The following is a 17,271-nucleotide window of genomic DNA, read 5'->3' as shown; positions in this document are numbered from 1 at the left end:
CATTCACATTATTTATTAAAGGACCACTATGACCATCAACATCATCAATTTATATATTATTGCCCCAATGCTAGCCTTAACCCTGGCTCTCACAACATGAATTCCTCTTCCCATATCTTTTCCACTAATTAATATAAATGTAGGCATACTATTTATATTAGCCATATCACACCTAGCCATTTATTCCATCCTCAGATCTGGATGAGCTTCACGTTCAAAATACTCACTCACTGGAGCTCTAGGGACAGTAGCACAGACAATCTCATATGAAGTAATGTAGCAGTTATTCTATTCTCAGTCTTACTGATAAACGGATCATCTACACTTTCAACAGTAATTATTACACAAGAACACCTATGACTAATTTTCTCCTGACCCCTACCCAGAATTTGATTATCTCCGCAGTAGCAGAAATCCAATGAAGCCCCACTTGATTTAACAGAAGTAGAATCAAAACCTGTATATGTCGTCAATGTAGAAAATGTAGTAGGCCCATTCACCCCGTCCTTCCTAGAGAATATGTCAATTTCCCTATAATAAACATTTCCACCACAATCTATTTTTAGGAGCATTCGACAATCCCTAGGTGCCAGAATTATATACAGCCCAAGTCATCATTAAAACACATCTAATAATCTCCTTTCTATGAATATGAGCATCCTACCCACAATTTTGATATGATCAACGCATACATCTCTTATAAAAAGTTTTTTTACTACTAACATTAACCCTATGTATATGAGAGTTTTCACTACTTGTCATCATACCAGGCAACCCACCACAAACTTAAGAAATATGTCTGACAAAAGAGTTACTTTGATAGAGTAAATCATAGAGGTTTCAATGCTCTTATTCCTGGAATTGAATTCTTCCTAAGAATTTTACATTCTCCATGCTACCACATTACACCACATGCTATATAGTAAGGTTCTCTAAGTAAGCTTCAGACCCATACCCTCAAAATGTTTTTGTATATCCTTCCTGTGCTAATAAACTCTCATTGTTTTTACTATCATTCTACTGACCATTTTCTCAGGAAATATAATTGTATAACAAGCTCACACTGGTTAATGGTATCCCCATTCTAATAAAAAACATGAACCCATAAGCTACAGAAGCGTCCAACAAATATTTCCTAAAACAATCCACCACATCAATACTACTTATAATGGCTATTATCATTAATCTAATATACTCTGGTCAAAGAACACAATGAATAACAAAAATCTTTAATCCAGCAGCATCCACCCTCATGACAATCGCCCTTGTCACAAAAGTAGGACTTTCCCCATTTCACTTCTGAGTGCCTGAAGTCACACAAGGCATCCCATGAACAGCAGACCTGATGCTATCAACATGACAAAATTGCACCCCTATCAGTTTTATGCCACATGTCACCATCCATCAACCTAAATATACTATTAATCATAGTGATATTATAAATCATAGTGATATTATAAGTCATAGCTGGAGGTTGAGGCAGACTTCGCCATACTCACCTGGAAAATATTACACCCTCCTCATCAATTGCCCATATAGGATGAATAACAGCTAGCATAATGTATATTCAGATTATAACAATCCTAAACATACTAATTTATATCATAACAACACTATCTTCTTATTTATGCCCAGATCATGTACTACAAGAGTATCATTATCACACACATGAGATAAAACACCTCCCATCACAATCCTTTTCCTCACCATTATAGTATCATTAGGACATCGCCCATCACTATCAGGGTTTTTACCCAAATGAATAATTATCCAAGAGATAACAAAAATGACAACATCATTCTACCAACACTAATAGCCATCATAGCAGTCCTCAGCATGTATTTCTACTTGCAGCTAACATACTCCACATCACTAACTATATTCCGTTCATTAAACAACACAAACACAAAACAATTTGAACATACAAAGAAATAACCTTCTTATCATTACCAATCATAATACCCACACGATTACTACACACAACACCCATTCTATCGGTGCTGGACTAGGAATTTAGGTTAGTTCAGACCAAGAGCTTTCAAAACCCTAAACAAGTAAAATTTACTTAATTCCTAAAAATAAGGATTGCAAGACTTTATTCTACATCAATTGAATGTAAAGCAAACACTCTATTTAAGCCAAATCTTTACGAGATTGATGAGTTTTAACCCCAGGAAACTTTAGTTCACAGGTAAATCCTCTAGTCAACTGGCTTCAGTCTACTTCTCCTTCATGTGAGAAAGAAAAAAAGAGAAAAAAAAGGCAGGAAAATCACCGGCAGAATTGAAGCTGCTTCTCTGAAGTTACAATTCAATTTGTTGATTCAGCACAGGGTTTGCCAGAAAGAGGGCTCAATCTCTGTCTTTAGATTTACAGTCTAATGCTAACTCAGTCATTTTACCTCTGTTCATACACTGCTGATTATTTTCAACAAATCACAAAGATATCGGCATTTTATCTTTACTATTTGGTGCTTGAGCTGGAGTAGCAGGCAGCACCTTAAGTATATTAATCCAGGCTGAGCTATGCTGACCTGGAGCGCTACTTGGAGATGCCCAAATCTGTAAGGTAGTCATAACAGTCCCTGCACTTGTAATAATTTTCTTTATAGTTGTACCCATTATGATTGCAGGGTTTGAAAACTGACTTGGGCCACTAATAACTCGGACACCTGAAGTAGCATTTCCCCAAATAAATCATATAAACTTTTGACTACGTCCCCCATCATTCTTACTCCTACTCATATCACCAGTAGTAGAAGCTGGTTCTGGTACCAGTGGAACCGTGTATTCAGCTCTAGCCTGCAATCTGGCCCATGCAGGAGCCTCTGTCGACCTAACTGTTTTCTCCTTACATTTAGCAGGTGTCTCTTCAATTCTTGGTATTATTACTTTTATTACTATAGTCTTTAATACAAAACCAGCAGTCATATCCCAATACCAAACACCACTATTTGTTTAATCTTCCCCAACTATAGCCATATTACTATAATTACCAATCTCAGTCCGAGCAGTCAGAACTGCCATACTGTTAAGAGATAGAAATCTAAACACTACTTTCTTTGACCCTGCAGGAGGAGACCGAATCCTATACCAACACCTATTTTGATTCTTTGCTCACCCTGAAGTCTGTATTCATGGCCTACCAGGGTTTGTTATAAACTCACATATCATTACATACTATTTAGGACAAAAAGTGACTTTCAGCTATTTGGGAATAGTATGAGTCATGTCCACTGGCTTTTTAGGATTTCTCTTGTGGGCCCATCATATGTTTACCATAGAGATAGCTGTCGACTCAGGAGCATACTTTGCATCAGCTACCGTAATTACTTCTATCCCTACAGGAGTAAAAGTATCTAGCTGATTAGCAACTCTTTATTTAATTTTTCTTTTTCTTTTCTTTTTTTTTGGCTGCGTTGGGTCTTGTTTGCTGCACGTGGGCTTTCTCTGGTTGCGGTGAGCGGCAGCTACTCTTCGTCGCAGTGCGCGGCCTTTTCATTGCGGTGGCTTCTCTTGTTGCAGAGCACGGCCTCTAGGCGCGTGGGCTTCAGTAGTTGTGGCACGCGGGCTCTATAGGGCAGGCTCAGTAGTTGTGGCGCACGGGCTTTTTGCTCCGCGGCATGTGGAATCTTCCCAGACGAGGGCTCGAACCCGTGTCCCCTGCATTGGCAGGCGAATTCTTAACCACTGCATCACCAGGGAAGTCCCTGGTTAGCAACTGTTCACGGAGGTAGTATTATATGACCTCCCACTATATTATGAGTTTTAGGCTTTAGTTTTTCTTTTTACAGTAGGTGGTTTGACAGGAATCATCTTAGCCAACTCATCCCCGGACATTGTCCTCCAGGATACATACTATGTAGTAGCACACTTCCATGGCGTAATGTCCATGGGAGCTGTCTTCACTATTATAGGAGGCTTCTACACTGATTCCCACTATTCTCAGGTTATACACTTAACATGAGCAAAAATTCACAAGTATATCTGTAGTAGTAAATATGACTTCCTGCAGCACTTCCTTGGCCTCTCAGGGATGTCACTACGTTAGTCTGAGTACCCTGAGGCACACACAACATGAAATATTTTGTCTTTAGGCTCATTCATCTCAGTAGCAGCAGTAATGCTAATAATCTTCATACTTTGAAAAGCATTTGCGTCTAAACAAGAAGTCTTAGCAGTGGAAACTGCTACTCCTAACCTAGAATGGTTACACGAATGCCCTCCACCATATCCTATGCTTCAAGATCCTACCTATGTAAATGTAAAATAAGGAAGGACTCAAGTCCTTTTCAACCAGTTTCAAGCCAACACCATAACAATTATATCTTTCTCAATCAATGAGATAAAAGTAAAAAGTGATGTAGCTTTGTCAAAGTTAAATCATAAGCTAAAATCCTGTATATCACTAAGGCATATCCATTTCATCTAGGCTCTCAAGATACAACATCACCGATTATGGAAGAACTTTTCCATTTTCATCATCACACATTAATAGTGATTTTTAAAATAAGTTCTCTAGTCCTCTGTATCATTTCACTAACATTGACATCTAAACTAACTCATATGCATACAATAGGTGCACAGGTAGAGAAAATGTGAACAATTTACTAGCCACTATTGTAATCTTAATTGCCCTATCATCATTGTGAATCCTTTACATGATACATGAAATCAATAACTCTTCCCAAACCATAAAAAACTATGGGTCAGTAATGATACTGAAGCTACAAATACACAGATTATGAAGATTTAAATGTTGACTCCTCTGTAATCCCCACATCAGAGCTAAAACCAGGAGAATAATGACTAATAGAAGTCAACAACCGAGTAGTTAGAGATAGTCATTGAATATTAGTTTCATCTGAAATTGTTGTACACTCCTGAGTTGTTGCTTCTCAGGCCTAAAAAGAGCTGCTATCCCAGGACGCCTAACTTAACGAATCCTAATACCAACAGGACCAGGCCTATGTTGTGGACAAGAGAGCTCATTTTCCTGAGTTCAAAGACAGGACAGAGGGATATGGCTGAGATATGGGGTGAATCTGGAGCCCATGGGGATGCACTCTCCAAGCTCCAGGATAGGAATGGGGCCTCTAGGGTCCCAGGCCACCCACCACACCCTCCCGAGCAGGATCTGGGCAACATTCCCTGTCAGTGATGAGGCAGCCCTAGCGCTTGTCACTCCCCGAAGTTGTGTCCTATGTGGGCCCCATGCTCTTGGGACCACACCCCACACTCTGCAGGTCCATGCTACAGGGTCCTTCCTGCCTCAGGAGTAGAGACCACACAGCAAGCAGTTCCCTCCCCAACCAGCAGGAGGAGGGGAGGAGAGCAGGGGCACCAGGGGAATCTCACTCAGACAACAACACCCCAGGGGTGCCAGCGGGGAGAGTGATGATGCAGATGAGGCACAGACCAAGAGATGGGACCAGAGGACCCAAAAGGCAGCTGGTCATGTCCTGGCTCATCTGCACCCCGGACACCTTTGTCCCTCATACACCCCCTTCCTCATACACCCTCTCCTTAAATGCAGATTCTTCAGATGCAAACAGGCAGAGCTTCAGACTGAAAGTCAGCTCTTCCAAAATGACCCGTCAGCAAACACTGCAGGATTCCACTCCAGTGGGTGCCCTGGAGTCGACAACTCAGGGACTGAAGTGGATATCGGTGCCAGGGGCAGTGGGAGGGAATGGGGAGTGAGACTTTCATGGTTGTGGAATTTTGGTTTTGCAAGATGAAAATTTCTAGAGATGGTGGTGATGGCTCCACGAGAAAGTGAATATATCTGATGCCTCAGAAACGTGCACTTAAAATGGTGATGATGGTAAAGAGTATGTGATGTGTGTTTTATTTCACTTAAAATAAATTCTTAAAATAATGTCTTGTTAATTGAGATTCCATTTCGACTCCCCTTCATCACAAATGTCGGAGGCCCAGACACAGTCCCCTACCTTAGGGGCCATCATGGTACCCTCACAGAGCACGTGGGAGACCATTCTTAGGGGGGGCTAGTCTGTGCTCACCTGACCTCTGTCCAGGGGGACCCAGGCAGTGGTGACCCCCATAGATTAGACATATGATATGCTGTGATATTAATATGATACCACCAAGTGTTGTCACTCACCAGAACACAGAGCAGCAACCCACTCAAACATACCTGACCTCATATGATTGTGACAAGATTAAGAGAAGAAAAGGAACCACAGGTTAATCAGGGCAACACCCTTAATGCAGAGGTTGGAAACCTCAAAGGGGACAGGACACACTGCAGGCAAAGAGCGCATATGCGGTCTCCCCATACATGTGATCCTGGCCCATGCAGGTGTGGTGAGACCCACACAGTCCCCGCATCCTATACCTGGGGTCACACATCCACACCCACCAGGGTGACCCACCTCCCCAGACCCTGCACCTAAAGTCACACGTTCTCTCTCACCAGGTGACCCCTCCTCCCCAGACCCCTCCACCTGGGTCACATGTCCACAGTCCCAGGGTGACCTCACCTCCCCAGACCCTGCACCTGGGGTCACACGTCCCCTTGGTCAGGACACCATGGCTCTGCAGGGGGCTCCCTTAATGTGGAAACAAGCTGGGTCCCTGGGATCTCCTGGGATGGGAAAAAGTGTCAGGTGGGTCTCCTCTCCCCACACTTGTCCCAGAGGAGTCCTCCACTTCTCACTTTGGTTCTGTGTGATTTTAACTGTTTTTAAAGCTTTCATGCTAGAGTTGAACACACGACCTTGGTGCTGGCAGGCTCAGTCCTTTCTTGTCTCACTTACATGTTGAGAAAACTCATAGGACAGCAGGGCTGAAAGCCGAGGGGCAGCTCTGGACTCTGCTGAGTAGGGACGGTAGACTGGAAGGAGATCTCAGAAGCAGCCTCACCTGTTACCCATCGGCCTTTTGCCCGACCTGCGTGCCCTGCAATCAATTCACCAGCTAAACCTGCCTCCCTACGCACCATGCACGTGCTGGTAAATTGGAATTATTGCCAGGTAGCCCCCCTGAGGATTCTCCACGAGCCCCAGGGAAGGTGAACCTTGCAGGGATTAAGACTAAGGCCCCGACCATAGCACTGACCCTTGGGAGGACCAGGTAACCACACTCAGAAGCGAGGCTGTTACGTAGACAAGCCCACCTCAGCTCCAGACCCCAGACATCTAAGCACTGACATTCAGATGCAGGCACGGAGCTTCCCAGTACTGAGGCCAGGCCAGGTCTCTACCCAGGTCCCCATAGTCCTAGCGTACACAGAACATGGTCAGGTCTAAATCTTCTTACCATAGACAACACATGGTCAGCTCTAAACAGGAGACAGGACATGCAGAGGTCTAAATCTACCGTGTAGACAGAACTTGATCATGTTTAAACTAGCTTAGGGTTGATCTCATAGGAGGTACAGGTCACACACATGGGTCTCTCATCTTTGGACACCCACATCAGGAAACTGAACAAAATCTTTGTCATTAAACATTTCAACAGGCAAAACAGAAATGTTCCCAATTTCTCTGACCACCTGATGGTCAGGATCCACGGGTGAGCCACGAACTTCTTAGAGTGCAGCCCAGTCTGCTGCCAGGACAGACAAGAAGTGGCCTGATTCCAGCCTCCCAGGCTTCCAGAAGGAGGCGGCCACACTGGAAGCCCAGGCAGGACAGTCCTGCATGGGCCGGGCCGGGAGATCCAGTCTGTCCATTCGGCTGGCCGATTCCGGGCGGGGCGCTCAGGGCCGCTGAGAGCCCTGCACTCAGGTCCTGCTTCCCTGCAGCGTGTGCGTGTGCGTGTGTGTGTGTGTGTGTGTGTGTGTGTGTAGAGGGGGCGGTGGCTGACGGCTCCCATGGCTCCCGTCCCGGGCACCGCGCTGTCTTCGAGGGGAGGCACGGGGAGAGGTAGGGACACAGAAGCCGTTGGAGAGGAGAACCTACCGCGGAACTCCTTGCACACTGGCTCGCCCCACCTGGGGACCCGACTGCCCATCGTGGGCCGCATGTCACCCCCCAGCCCCCCACCCCCGAGGGCATGGTGCCTGGTCTTTCAACAGCACAGGGTCTCACATGAAGGAGACCCAGTGGGGACTGTCACCCCCCCACACTCCTGATACTGTGTTTGGGGAGAATGAACCCCCTTGACTGGGCGATGGGAACCTGTGAGGAAAGAGGTGGCGGCCCCATCCAAGTCGGGGCCTGGCTGAGAGATGGGAACACAGGAGCCAAGTGCAGGGCCTGGAGGCCAGGCCAACAAGAGGGGCACCCCCATCCTTGGTCGGGTTCCCCAACTGTGACATTGTTGCTTTAGGGGACCTGGGGCAGGTGACTGAATGTAATGGGGGTCTAAACTGGACCCTGAATGGGGTTTAAAGAAGGTGTGAAGGATGTTACTGAGACAGTGACAGTCATTGGAGGACAGACTCTGTGTCAGGACATCCTGCTCCATCCATTTAAATCCCTGAGATCTGTGGCCTTTACGTGGCTACGCAGGATTGTTGGAGCAGCTGCGTGCGGATATATCTGGGGCAAATTCAGTCTGCAACCAACTTGCAAGTGGTTCCAGCAAACACACAGGTGTGCGCACAGGCAGGCACAGCACACACACAAACATATGCACGTGCACAGCACAAATATATTCACACACTAGCACGTGAACACACATGCACGCATATGCCCATGCACACACTCACGTGTGCAAGTGCACATACCTATGCACATGCACAGCACAAATATATTCACACACTAGCACGTGAACACACATGCACGCATATGCCCATGGACACACTAACGTGTGCAAGTGCACATACCTATGCACATGCACAGCATATGTATGCAAACAGGCACATGCACACGCATAGCACACACACAGGGAATAAAGTGAATCCGTAAAGCATTAATTCCTGAACACAAGTGAAGCGGACATGTATTTTTCCCTTTTCTTAGCCCCGATGTTTTTAACAATAAAAAGTTTAAGAAAAAGGTTAATGGCAAATGACTTTTGATTCATAGGACTTTCTGATGTTATTCCACAAATATTATGACAGGAGAAATGAATGTAGATATTACATGTGTCCACTAATGGATGAATGGAGAAGAAAAACACGGTCCATCAATATAAGGGAATGCTATTCAGCCTAAAACGGAAGGCAATTCTGACACAGGCTGCAGCAGGGATGAACCTTGAGGGCATTATGCTCAGTGATGTAAGCTAGACACAGAAAAACAAACAGTGCTTGATCCTCTCATACAAGACCCCTAGAGCAGTCGGAAACATAGAGACAGAAAGTAGGATGTTGAGTGCCAGAGGCTGAGGGAGGGACAATGGGGAGTGAGTGTTTAATGGGGACTGTTTCAATTTTGCAAGATGAAAAAGTTTTGGAGGACGAAGGCGGTCAAGTTTTCACAACAGTGGGAATTACTTCTTGACCCTGAAATGTGCACTTAAAAATGGTTAAGACAGTAAAGTTTATGTTATGTGTATTTGACCACAATTTTTAAAACTTTTTAAAAAACAACAGGAAATAGTCCATGAATACCACAAGATGCACAACTTCACTAACAACCGAGGGATTAAAGCCATAAGAAAAATACTGTGCATACACCTCCCAGAATGGCAGACATGAAAGACATAGTATCAAATATCAGCAGGATGTGGAGCAATGGAAAGCCTGGTACGCAGCGGGGGGTGCAACCACTTCTGAATCCATCGGGCCTCAGATAGCGAAGTCCGTGCACACAGACCCACAGTGCTCCTCCCAGTTGAACACAAACCCACCAGCCCTGCACCAGGACACACGGACATGGACTCTGCAGCCACAGGAGCCAAACCTGAAAGAACCTGAAGGCCATCACAAGCGGATGCAGAAATGAACCATGAACGCTCCTATGAAGGAATATTCCACAGCAATGGAGTACATTTTGTTTAAAGGTAGTAAAACTATAAAAATTATTTAAAAAAAAAAACTATATTCACAAGATGAAAGATTGTATAATTCTGGCACCTAGGGATTGTCAAATGCTCCTAAAAATAGATTATGGTGGAAATGTTTATTATAGGGAAATTGACATATTCTCTAGGAAGGACGGGGTGAATGGGCCTGCTACATTTTCTACATTGAAGACATATACAGGTTTTGATTCTACTTCTGTTAAATCAAGTGGGGCTTCATTGGATTTCTGCTACTGCGGAGATAATCAAATTCTGGGTAGGGGTCAGGAGAAAATTAGTCATAGGTGTTCTTGTGTAATAATTACTGTTGAAAGTGTAAATGATCCATTTATCAGTAAGACTGAGAATAGAATAACTGCTACATTACTTCATATGAGATTGTCTGTGCTGCTGTCCCTAGAGCTCCGGTGAGTGAGTATTTTGAATCTGAAGCTCATCCAGATCTGAGGATGGAATAAATGGCTAGGTGTGATATGGCTAATATAAATAATATGCCTACATTTATATTAATTAGTGGATAAGATATGGGAGAGGAATTCATGTTGTGAGAGCCAGGGTTAAGGCTAGCATTGGGGCAATAATATATAAATTGATGATGTTGATGGACATAGTGGTTCTTTCATAAGTAATTTGAATGCCTCAGCAATGGGTTGTAATAATCCGTAGGGGCTGATGACTTTTGGCCCTTTCTGGATTTGTATATAGCCTAGGATTTTCCATTTAGTTAATATGAGGAATGCAATGGTGAATTAAATTGGGTAATTTGTGAAAGAATGTTGATTATAAACATATTCTTAGGAAGAGGACTTGAACCAGTGCAGATAAAGGTTTCAGTTTTACATAATTACCGGGCTCTGCCACCGTAGCAAACCCTGTTCTACACTGGGTATGTATAAATTAATTGAATGTAGATTATATCATCATTTAGTTTGAAGACATTTTGTAAAGTAAGCCGAATTGCTCTTGTCCTTTCATACTGGAAGAAATCTGCAATAGACAGAAACCAACCAGAATGACTCCAGTCTGAACTCAGATCACGTGAGACTTTAATCGTTGAACAAACAGACAATTAATAGCAGTTATACCATTGAAATGTCGTGATCCAGCATCAAGGTCATAAACCATATTGCCGATATGAACTCCAGAATACAATTACACTGTTATCCCTAGTAAAACTTGTTCCGTTGATCAGTGTTTTAGATAAACAGGTGATAAAGCATTTTGACTAGCTGGTCTAAATTTTAATCACTCAGAGGTGGTTTTATTCTCCAAAAAATAAATGGCGCAGGGGCCCAAGGCACACCGGCTTCAGTACTTGTGGTGCACAGGCTCAGTAGTTGTGGCCCACTGGCTTAGTTGCTCCGTGGCACATGGGATCTTCCCGAACCGGGGATCAAACTGGGTCCCCTGCATTGGCAGGCGAATTCTTAACCACTGCATCACTAGGGAAGTCCCAGAATCGCAGTCTCCCTTTTAATATACCTTAAGCCCAAAGAATCCATGGAAAATTATTACAGAAAATAAAACAATAAAATATTGTAAGGACTATAACAGAAGCATATAGTACACAGTTCATATAGACACATCCCAAGCAGTTACAAAGTATATTAAAAGGGAGGCTTCAATTTTAAAAGAATAAGAAAAATTATACCCACAAACTCCCAATCTTTCCTGAAACGTTGCAATCTGAAACCCTATTGCAGGAAGCAGAAGATTCCAGGAGACATTCTACAAATGAAGGACTCTAAACCCTGTGGGTGGATAAGGAATTCTGGAAGGAAGGTATCCTCACCCAAGGAGAGCAGGTTCCTATACTTCTCTAACATCACATCCCTGTACAATTCCCATTGATCTTGGTCCAGGCCTTCTCACTGCTCTTGAGAGAAATCTATGGCCACATCCGGGAATGTCAGCAGTCCCTGAAATTAAAAGTACACATGCCATGTGGCCACGGGAAGAGTTCATAATGTGACCCAAGAAGAAAACAGCAAGTTAAGAGAACTGGTTTTAATTTAGAAGACTGTCTTCAATTATCCACTAATATATATATATATATATATATATATATATATATATATATATATATATATAATTTTTTTTTTACAAAGTAACTTTCTCTACCTTATTTCTAACTACAAGAAAAGAGTATGGCATGTGATCCACAAAACCAGTATAGAGACTATACTTGTCTGGAAAAGAAATGATAAAATGATGGTTTCAACACAGGCATATGCATTTTTGAGTGTTTTATTTATATCAAACTGGATAAAATGTGTGTATTTCTCAGACAGAAAAGACATGTCGAGGTAGAAATGTACCTTTCAACTATTCATGGGTACACAAGTACACTGGGGAGATGGTAAAAGTGCAGATTGTGATTCAGTAGGTCCGGTGGGCCTGAGTTCTACTTTTTTAACAAGCTCATTTTTAACTAGTGATGCCACAGTCTCTGATTCATTAACCACAAGTGTGAATAGCAGAGACATAATTAGAAAGGTAAAAATTCATATTTAATTTTGAACTTAAAGTGTTTTATGGATTTTACACCTTTAATAGAATAGTAAGCACAGCAGCAACAATCATTTGTGAATATTTACTATAGACCGTGTATCTTTCTAACTTTTTTGTGTAGGATTCCAGGAAAAAGGCCTGGGCTGCGGCCACAGTGGGCGTGGTCCCCAGACCGGGCCGCCCCTCCAGGACCCCCGACGGGGCCCTGCGCTCCTGGCGGCTCCTCCCCCCGCGCCCCCCCCGCCCCCCCCGCCTCCTTCCCGGAAGGCCTCGGGGCAGAGTGGTCCCACCCCCTGCGCCCAGAACGGAGCCCGCGTTTCCACAGAGCTGGGACTCCCGGCTCGGGGTCTCTTCCCTCCGCCGTCACGGAACTGCCCCGGAGCCCGAGGGGAGGGCGGCCTCACTGAGGCTGCCGGCTCCGGAGGGGCCCCGGCGGCCGAAGCCACGACAGTCGTGGGGACGGCGGGCCGGGTAAGTGGGCCTGGTCCTGTGCCCGGGCGGCAGCGCAAGACCAGCTTCTGAGGGGCAGGGGTTCGCTGCCACCCGCCGCTGCTGTGCAGAAAGAGCGGCCCCCAGCATCTGGTCCCGGGGAACTTCGGTCCCTCCTCTCGCCCCTGCCCTCGGCCTGGCTCGCGGGGCCTGGTGGGCGTGGGGAGGGGGTCGGCCTGAGCGTCCTGAGGGGAAACGGGGCAAGGGAGGCGCAGGGTCCGGCTGCAGCCTCAGCGCCCCTCCTCCCGACTGCGGGGAAAGCGGCTGAAAACTCCTCCCGAGGCGCGCAGGCCCCTTGTTCAGCCGAGTCTCTCTACGCTTCCTCCTCCCTGAGCTAAAGTACCGGGGGGAGGGGACAGGGCAGGGCAATGGCGCAGGTAATGGGGAACATCAAAAGGTGATTGTTAACTAAGGAAAACCAGCTCTCCCAAGGTGAGGAATGTAGCTCTTTTCTTTGTATGGGAAGATGCAAGAGTCTGGGCTCACTGAAATCCTTCCTTTGATATGCACCTCAGCTCTCTGGGGCCAGCATTCTGTATTTGCATATCCTGAGTGCCTCAGGGCCTGCCAGCTCACTTTGGAGGGCTGCAAGTGCTGATGACTGTGACACCCTTTGTTTACTGATATGGCAAGAAATATTACATTTCTCACAGGCTTGAGGGGCAGACAGTGAAAAAGAGTTGGAGAATCTCACTCGGCATGTACTTTGGTTTACATATAGATAATATTTATACTTAACTGTGCTAATAGAGGTTCTCAAGTCCAATCAACTTGTACTACTGCCCTCTATGTATCAATTTCATCAATATCATAAGATAAATGCCTATAGAATTGACTTAATCCATTTAAATAGGATAATGATTTTTAAAGGAAACATCATAGAAATATAACAACAAAACCTTTACCACTAAAGGCTGGGTGTGGAACAACCTAAATAAATGTTCCATTGTTAAAATATTGAAAGATGTATTCAATAGAAATATCAACAAAAATGACAAATAATAAGGGCAGCAGAATGTTGAAATGTTCTACCTTTATCATTCAAGTGGCAGAAAATCATTTATTAGTAGGCACTGGGGGCAGAAGATGCCTGATTTTATATCTTTGTCATATTTGTGCAGTTGTTTCAACAAGTAACTTAAAGACAAAATGGAAAAATAAGGTTTGTGCCTGAGATCATGTTGATGTGAAACCAGGGATGGCCACCTCGTGCCAGGTGAATTAAGTTTACCTGGCAGGTAGACCGCAGGGCTCCTGGGAAGCAAGGGTTGGAATTTTTCTGCTGGGTGCCCCTTAGGTTCTGTGACTTGACTGACTGTGAGTCATGTTTCGGGAAAGACCTGATCACAGGAAAAGGGTAGGAATAGAGTGATTTGGGGAGCAGCTAACAACATTCATCACAGCTCACGGCCTGAATGAATTTTAACGAAACAGGAAAACAAATGCTTCTTATGGAATCAGAGAATGTGAGGGCTGGACAATCCCAGAAAACCAGGAACACTCATCCCATTTTCCAGATGAGAAAACAGAGGTCCAGCAAGGTGAAATCCCTCACCCAAGATGCACCCGTCTCTCCTCCCCACTACATGGTTCATGAAAGCAGGACTCTTCCTGTCTTGATCACTGCTGAACCCCAAAAAGGGCCAGGAATCTAGCAGCTGCTGCAAAAATTTTGGTTGACTGTAGGAACAAGGCTATTTCTTTCTTTCTCACTCTTATTCAGGATTGTGCCAAGAACTCCCTAGGTTGCAATGTAATTCGATAAATGTAAATATTAATTGAGTTTTGTTGTGATGAGGACTTAGGCTTTGAAGGTAACAGACTTGGTTCAGATCTTGGTTCTGCCACTCAATAGCTGTTTGGCTTTGGGAAAATTACTAAACCTCTCTGAGATTATTTGCTCCTTTGTAAAGTGGGGATAAATCTATCTGAGCCAGCAGAGCACCTGCATGAGAGATGTGCACTAAATATTGGTCTTTCTCACTCTCCTACGCCATCTCTCTGTTATTCCAAGAGAAGTTGTACAGAAGGATATAGTACTTTTTAAAAATAGTTAACTAATTAATTAATTAATTTGTTTTTGGCTGAGGCTTTCTCTAGTTGCGGCAAGCTGGGGTTACTCTTTGTTGCAGTGCGCGGGCTTCTCATTGCGGTGGCTTCTCTTGCTGCGCTTGTTGTGGAGCACCGGCTCTAGGCACGCGGGCTTCAGTAGTTGTGGCCTGCAGGCTCAGTAGTTGTGGCGCATGGGCTTAGCTGCTCCACGGCATGTGGGATCTTCCCTGACCAGGGCTCGAACCCATGTCCCCTGCCTTGGCAGGCAGATTCTTAACCACTGCGCCACCAGGGAAGTCTGATATAGTACTTTTTAAAGAGGGGTTTTAATTTATTTCAGATTGTGTACATTTTTCTTGTAGAAAAGCTTATTACACTATAGAAACATAAATATGCAAAACCACTCCAAATGCAGTATTGTATGTGTTAGATATTAACAGTCACATTTTATAAGTAATTGGGCAAATGCCAAAGCACTAGGTACTGGGGAGTAAGAAGACTCAAATCTGCGGTGCCCCCCACCCCAATTTCAAGAGCAGGGTGTGTTTTTCAAATCCATGTTTCATCTGGTCTTTGTTTCTCATCCATCCTCTGTGTCTGCCTTTCTCAAGAAGGCTCAGATCCTCCGCTTTCACACCCTCCCGGCTGGCTGTGTCCCAGCTCCCGCCCTGGAACCTCTGCATGCCTGGGTGTGCCTGCTCCCCCTGTGCATCACCAGCTTTGCCAGGGAGCTGTTGTATCGTGCACTGCTTGCTGTACCCAGAGTACCTGGACCCTTCTGGTACATGAAGTGCACCCTCATCACCATGTGTGCACGCCCATCCCCTTACCTTATATCCTGCCTCTAAGCCAGGCTTGGGGGTGACTACAGTGTGCATTCAGCTGTGTGAGGTGCTGGGATCAAAGTGAAGTTCCCAACTTTTGAAGTTGCAGGCTTGAGGGGCACACAGTGATTTAAAGTCGGGTCACCTGACTTAAAGGGGGGACTGATTGATTTAAAGCCAAGGCAGCTGACTTAAAGCCTGCGTCCCTCAGCTGCAGGACGAGACCAACTTTGGCGGTGCACGGGTTCGCTCCAAGCCAGCACTGCTGTTCAGGAAGAGCTTCCAGTAGCGCCTTAGTGCAGGGGAACTTGGTCCCTGGTCTTGCCCCTGCCCTCAGAGGGGGGCCACCTGCTCTTCTGGAGAATCAGGGATGGGGAAGTGCAGAGTCCCGGCTGGAGTTGTGGCATCCCTTGTCTGAATAATGTAGAAAGGCTGATTTTTATGCTTTAAAAGATTTTACATCACAAAGAAACTAGAAGTGGCTAACAGAACTTATTCAAATCAATTTTACATAGAGACTTTGATATTAAATTTGTATACTAAAATGGGTTTATCCAAATTTTCTCTTTCTTTTTGAGTGAATATTTGTAACGTATTTTTGTAGATAATAATTTATCCTAGATATACAAAATTGTGAGAATGGGTACCATTTTTTACCACTTAAATGATTTCTTTTAAATGAATAGATTGTACACTTTAAATGCCAACGTTGTGTCTTACATGTTGTGTTTTAATTCCTTGATTTCCAAAACTTATGTTTATTTAATTGATTTCTATCTAATAATCGGTGTCTCCCCTTTACTGTTTCTTACTTTATATTTTATTGATCTATAGTTAATTTACATTATTATATTAGTTTCAGAGGTACAACAGTGATTCATAAATGTTTAGGTTCTTCTCCATTTATAGTTATTATAAAAGAGTGGCTATATTCCCCATGCTATACAGTACACCACTGTAGATTATTGATTTCATACATAGTGGATTGTACCTCAAAATCTCCTACTACTGTTTTGCTCTCCACCCTATCTCTCCCTGCTGGTAACCACTAGTCTGTTCTTTAATCTGTGAGTCTGTTTTTTTGTTGTTGTTGTTGTATTCAATTTTTCAGATGCCACGTGTAAGTGATAACATACCATGCTTGTTTTCTCATAACATACCATGCTTGTTATCTCTGCAGCTTATTTTACTAAACATAATACCCTCCAAGTCCATCCATGTTCTTGCAAATGGCAAAATTTCATTTTTTGCTGAAGTCATCATCAAAAATCTTTTTTATCCACTAACCTATTGATGAACACTTAGTTTGACTCTATATCTTGGCTATGGCAAATAACACTGTTATGAACATTGGGGTGCAGTTATTTTTTTTGCAATAGTGTTTTTGTTTTCTTCTGATATACCCAAGAGTGAAATTGCTGGATATTATGGTAGTTCTATTTTTAGTTTTTTGTGGA

Source organism: Eubalaena glacialis, chromosome 7, assembly GCF_028564815.1.
Source record: "Eubalaena glacialis isolate mEubGla1 chromosome 7, mEubGla1.1.hap2.+ XY, whole genome shotgun sequence".
In the NCBI taxonomy this organism is placed as follows: domain Eukaryota; kingdom Metazoa; phylum Chordata; class Mammalia; order Artiodactyla; family Balaenidae; genus Eubalaena; species Eubalaena glacialis.
Note: the sequence above shows the minus strand (reverse complement) of the source record.